Below are 7,056 nucleotides of genomic sequence, written 5' to 3' on the forward strand. Positions count from 1 at the left end.
CAAACCACAACTGGAAACAGGGAAAACAAAGGTCGTATTTTGTTCTGCCAAAGCGTGCTAAAAGCCAGAGGTGTGGACTCGAGTCACATGACTTGGACTCGAGTCAGACTCGAGTCATGAATTTGATGACTTTAGACTGGACTTGACAAAATGTAAAAAGACTTGCAACTCGACTTAGACTTTAACATCAATGACTTGTGACTTCACTTGGACTTGAGCCTTTTGAATTGACATGACTTGACATGACTTGCTACTTTCCCCAAAACCCAAAGATGAAAAAGTTATTCGGGAGCGCTCCGTATTTTTCATTGTGTACTTGTCTAGCAGCGTTGCGTGTGTCAGCTGGTGTGCTCTCAGTACAACAGCCAATCAAATTAGATCTACTTTGTTTTCATCACACAGCATTCATCCAATCAAATTGCAGGACAACCAACGAAGAAGACATGTCCAAACCACACGCCAGTGAACAAAAAATGATACCTAAAATAATTTTGTTTGGGTATAAAAATTACGAGGTGGTCAACACAAAACGGTTTGCAGTATGCAACACATGCGGTTCCAAAATGACTGATGGAGAGGCAACAACTTCCAACTTCGTCCGGCATTTGAAGTTGCGCAAAGAACGGTAAGTTTTGAATGTAAGATAACGTTTATTGGCTAAGTAACGTGACTTTTATTTGCTGTGTAGTTAAATCAGTGAGGCTGTAAACTCACTGCTAACGTTATAACGTTATTGCAAACACGGGAATCTGTTGCAGTTCACTACCTTATTCATACTTTTTGTTCAGTGATTTTTTTCAAGCAGGGTTACGTTAGTCAATATATCACACGTAACGTTAGACGGCGGTCAGCAGCACCGCGTATTTTAGCCACCTAAAAAAAGACAAAAATAGTCAAATAAAGGTCAGTTAAAATGTATACTATATTATGAATATGTGTACCGTTTTAGCTAGCTTTCTGACATACTGTTGGTTGTTTACCTCAGTGGTCCCCAACCACCGGGCCGCGGCCCGGTACTGGTCCGTGGATCGATTGGTATCGGGCCGCACAAGAAATAATTTTGTTTTATTTTCTTTTTTTAATTAAATCAACATAAAAAACACAAGATACACTTACAAGTAGTGCACCAACCCAAAATAACTCTCTCCCCCCTTTTGTTCTGGGCATTGAACATGAAGACTCTTCCTTCACTGTTCCGAGTGGCCATGAGAGTCTTGGCAGTGCCTGCCTCCAGTGCTCCAGTGGAGCGAGTTTTCAGCCATGGTGGCATCATACTACGCCCCCATCGTGCACAAATGACTGACAGACTCTTGGCTAATTTGGTCTTTTGCAAATGCAATGCAGCATAGGGCCCTGACATATAAAAAGTACAACTTTTTTGTTATGTTCACGTATATGTCATGTTTTTTCAATGTTAACACTTTTGTACAAATAAGTACATTTGCACTTTATTTTTCAATGTGTTTGTTCTGTAAAGGAATGAGTTCATGTTTAAAATGACTGGTTAATAGTGCTATTATAAAGTGCAATGTCAGCACAATTTTCTTTCCTGCAATTTAAAATGCACTTGTTTTAATAAATAAATACAGCGTTTGAAAAGCATACACAATCTGTGTTAATATATTAGTCTGTGGTTAAAAGGACTTGAAAGGACTCGAAACCCAAAATGCAGGACTTAGGACTTGACTTGAGACTTTCCAGTCTTGACTTTGGACTTGACTCGGGGATTGCCTGTTTTGACTCGGGACTTGACTCGGACTTGAGGGCAAAGACTTGAGACTTACTTGTGACTTGCAAAACAATGACTTGGTCCCACCTCTGCTAAAAGCCCACAGAGACGAGACAAATGGCTCGCAGCTTTACACCGGGAAAACGAGGACGGTTCTCACTGGAGTCCCCCCAAAATCCCGGGTCGTGTGTTCGGATCACTTCGTTTCTGGTAAATATAAGGAACAAAAATCCACCTTCTTAACCACAACTTGGCTATACCGTCCATGCTAATGTTGAACCCGTTGAATTTTTAATGAATAACGTTCGACAGCTGAAGTTGTTGTTGTTGCACAACAATAACATACGGTAGAAAGGCTATTTCCAGTAATTCAGCAAATAATAAATCATAACACTGAACTGAATTTGAATGAGCTCTCTACAGATATAATAAATATACAGATACTGGTAGCCACCGTGTCATCCTTATGATCATTTATCAACATACCTTGGGTGATTTAACCATTTTTATGTGATTTATTCGTTATATAAATCAAATCAAATCAAATCAACTTTATTTATAGAGCACATTTAAAATTTACCACAGGGGTAGCCAAAGTGCTGTACAATGAGCAGGTTAAAAGATAAAACGAGTACCGAGCAAACACAACACAACACAAACAGAACACGATAAAAAATAAATAATTAAAATAGAATTAATAAAAACATAAAAACATAAAAACAGGATCACAGCAGGTGTATTATGGGGCGCCATTGCAGGATGGATATCACTCAGTGTTAAAAGCCATGGAATAAAAGTATGTTTTTAAGAGAGATTTAAAAACAGGAAGAGAGGAGGCTTGTCTAACACTCAGGGGTAGGTCGTTCCAGAGCTTGGGAGCAGCAACGGCGAAAGCTCTGTCACCTCTAAGCTTCAGCCTTGTGTCAGGGACCGTCAACAGCAGCTGATCGGCTGATCTTAAGGATCGGGTGGGGCAGTAAGGCTGAAGGAGGTCGGAGAGATAGGTTGGCGCGAGGTTGTTTAGACATTTAAAAACAAATAAAAGGAGTTTAAAATGTATTTGGTAACGCACAGGGAGCCAGTGAAGGGACGCTAAAATAGGGGTGATGTGCTCACGTCTGCGGGTCTGTGTTAGCAGACGAGCAGCAGAGTTCTGCACGAGCTGCAGGCGGGCGAGGGAGGCCTGGCTAATGCCAACATACAGGGCATTACAATAATCAAGACGAGTCGAGATAAAAGCGTGGATTAATTTCTCAAGATCATGTCTTGATAGAAGCGGTTTCACTTTCGCTATTTGGCGTAATTGATAAAAGCTTTTTTGAACGACGCTGCTGATTTGTTTTTCGAATTTAAAATCTGAGTCAAACTTTACCCCCAGGTTTGTGACAGAGTCGCTGAGATACGGGGTCAGAGTGCCGAGGTCAACGTTGGGGGAGGGAGAGCGACTTGGACCGAACAACATAACTTCTGTTTTATCTTCATTTAGGCTCAGGAAGTTAGCTGAAAGCCAGACTTTGATGTCGTGCAGGCAGTCAATAAGACGTTGAACCGTGTTATTTTGTGCCATGGGAAAATAAATCTGGCAATCATCGGCATAAAAATGAAATGCAATACTGTACTTCCTAAAAATAGAACCAAGGGGGAGAAGGTAAAGCGCAAATAAAATTGGAGCAAGGATTGAGCCCTGGGGGACCCCATGTGGTAAAGGAGCTGTGGACGACATAAAACCGTCTACTTTTACACAAAAACTCCTGTCGGTTAGGTACGACCGGAACCAGTTGAGGGCGGCGCCCTTAATGCCCACACAGTTCTCAAGACGAGTGATTAAGGTGGCGTGGTTGACGGTGTCGAACGCAGCAGACAGATCTAAAATCACCAGGACAACATATTTACCAGAATCAGTGGACAGGAGGATATCGTTAAAAACTTTTAGAAGCGCTGACTCTGTGCTGTGGAGGGCTTTAAAACCAGACTGGAACAGCTCAGTGATACCATTATCATTATGGAAAGACTATTTACATAATCATACGCCATTTAGAACAGTTTAAAATGCCGTGAAACCTCGTTAAATGCCTTTTCTGTCAATGCTGTGTTCGCTGTGAGCTGGTTTGTTTTCAACGAATTCAATATGGCGACCGCGTTGCTAGGGGATTGGAGGGCGGAAAATGACGTAGGTCCGCCCTCGCCCATACACCACCTTCGTTTCCAAGTTGAAGGAGGTGTCACGCCAAATTTCTTCCCCTTACAAAAACCTTTCCCCCCCATTTACTTCCGGGGTCATTTTCTCTTACGTCATTTCCTCTTACTTACGTCATTTCCTCTTACGTCATTGACAGCGATCGATAACACTTCGGCTTTGACACAGGACAGCAGCACACACAATATTGTAGTGAAATGGTTTCAACAATAATGTTGATTTAAAGTACAGCCATTTAACAGTATTATATATTAATTCATATTTTTTGCACGAATTTTTCGAAGCCTGCTGGTGTTTGACATAAGTCCCCTGGGAAAGATAAAGACAAATGTCATTCAGTGACACCACCATTTTCAGGAGATTTGGATTCTATCGATCGCTGTCAATGACGTAAGAGGAAATGACGTAAGAGAAAATGACCCCGAAAGTAAATGGGCGGAGGGAGGTTTTTGTAGGGGGAAGAAATTTGGCATGACAGAGGCTTCCTATTGGCCAGCCTGCATTCTTCTTCTTCTTCTTCTTTATTTTGATGTTATGGCGGTTGCCAAGCAACCTGTGCATTACCGCTATCTTTTGACATGGAGTGAGGACCGACATGGAACCCTACTCTATATTCTTTTATTCAACCCAGTTTAAATATATATATATATATATATATATATATATATATATATATATATATATATATATATATATATATATATATATATATATATATATATAATGCTTTGTATCCTACATCTTCTGAGTATAATCCTAAAATATTGTTGAAATACGCTTCACGTCAATTTTTGGCAGCAGCAAAGTGGTGGTTTGGGTAGATATTTGCTCTTATAATGGTATTTCAACAAGTAAACAGTACAGTAGGTACTTGATTTTGATATATGTAATGCTCAAAAGGCTATTCTAGTCAAATATGCGTGTGTAAGTAGGCAATGTGTAAATATCAAAATATTACGTTGAAGCACTTTTTGTCAGGCAATATTACATTGAATGAAAATGTTACACAAATGAATACACTTAATAAATATTGATTATATGCAGGGAGAAATAAAAGTTACAGTTGTTACAACACCGGCTGTCCGATCGTCGATGCCAGATACTTTTTATTTAAAACAAACAACAATTAACTTAGTTGAATTTCATTTTGAAATTAAAAAAAAAAAAAATACATTGAATACAAAAAAAATCTTCTTTTTCAGCTGCGTTTAAAAATGGTTTGAGATTGCTTTTCTATTTCATAGAACAAAAAAAGGAGGAAATATACATTGACAGGCGAAGGAAATCCCATTTGTTGGGAGTAATAATCAATAATGAAATGAAGTGGAAAGCTCATGTAAAAATACACAACAGAAGGAATATTTAAATAATGAATAAAGCAAAATATGTTCTGGATGAAAACATCCCCACATATAGCTGAGTTTTTGTGTAGAAATATGGGGGAAATAACGACAAAAGTGCACTTTATTCACTAAAGAGGTTCGTTATGATACATAATGTTAGTTATGGAGAACATTCAAACCTAAAAATGTTGACATTACATTTGCAAACAGCTAACAAAAATATTATGTCCACAGAAGACAAAAATGTACGAATCTTCTCAACAAAAAGAGAAATGTGACCTGAGGGAGTATTAACCAAGGTTTTATTGTATTTCATTACATTTGTATATAGTGCTGTATAATATGTGTAAATTATATCATAATACACACAGTATATATTATATTAATACATATTTTTTTCATATATTATATATGTATGCATCCTTTTTCTACCGCTTGTCCCTCTCGGTATATAATATATTTATATTGTTCTTATATTTATAATTGTTTTATTTATACGTTTTAGAATTTACCCACTTACATACATATATATATATATATATATATATATATATATATATATATATATATATATATATATATATATATATATATATATATTCAACATGTAAAAATAGAGATAAAGGCAATGACAAAAAGCGGTTGTTATTAAAGAATTTTTAAAAAACTAATATTTGTCTATAAATATATGGATAACGTTTATCTATAGTCTTTTTTATTAGACATTACAAAGTACATGGTGGTATTACCTTCACACCCCAACACTGCTTTACCTAACAATCACTAATTATGATTTTAATATTGATAACAATAATCTTATTTATTACTTTGGCCATAATTGGCAGCCCTTGATCTCATACATGAACACTACATATATATATATATATATATATATATATATATATATATATATATATATATATATATATATAATAAATAAATATTAATATATATATATATATATATATATATGCATACATATATACAGTATATACATAATTTGATTATTTAAACTATTATTTAAAATTGTTATATTTCTTTTTAATTTATTTTTTATTTTTTAGGATTTACCAAAACAAAATAACTTAACACCTTTGTTAAATACATACATGTATTATTATTACACACACATATATATATATATATATACATATATATATATATATATATATATATATATATATATATATATATATATATATATATATATATATATATATATATATATTTAATTTTTTTATATATATATATATATATATTTTAAATACGGTACCTCTTTATTTTTCTATATTTCGCCACTGTTCATTTAAAATTTAAAATATATATATATATATATATATATATATATATATATATATATATATATATATATATATATATATATATATATATATATAAAATTAAAAAAAATTATTAAATATATATATATATATATATATATATATATATATTTAATTTATATATATATATATATATATATATATATATATATATATATATATATATATATATATATATATATATTTTAAATACGGTGCCTCTTTATTTTTCTATATTTCGCCACTGTTCATTATCCTGACTGCCCAGCAGGGGGCGTCCGTTCACCAAACGTCTGCTGCTGGCGCGACAACAACCCTCAAACAAAATATACACATTTCCTCCTGGTTGGTAATAGTTGGAGTTTAAAACGTTTCAATCTTTCAATGGCATTTCTTCAGATTATTGTTGTTTACCTCCAAACCAAAAGAGAGCAAGACAGTGAAATAAAAAAAAAATCGTTTTGTTCT

This window comes from Nerophis lumbriciformis, linkage group LG39 (assembly GCF_033978685.3).
Source record: "Nerophis lumbriciformis linkage group LG39, RoL_Nlum_v2.1, whole genome shotgun sequence".
In the NCBI taxonomy this organism is placed as follows: domain Eukaryota; kingdom Metazoa; phylum Chordata; class Actinopteri; order Syngnathiformes; family Syngnathidae; genus Nerophis; species Nerophis lumbriciformis.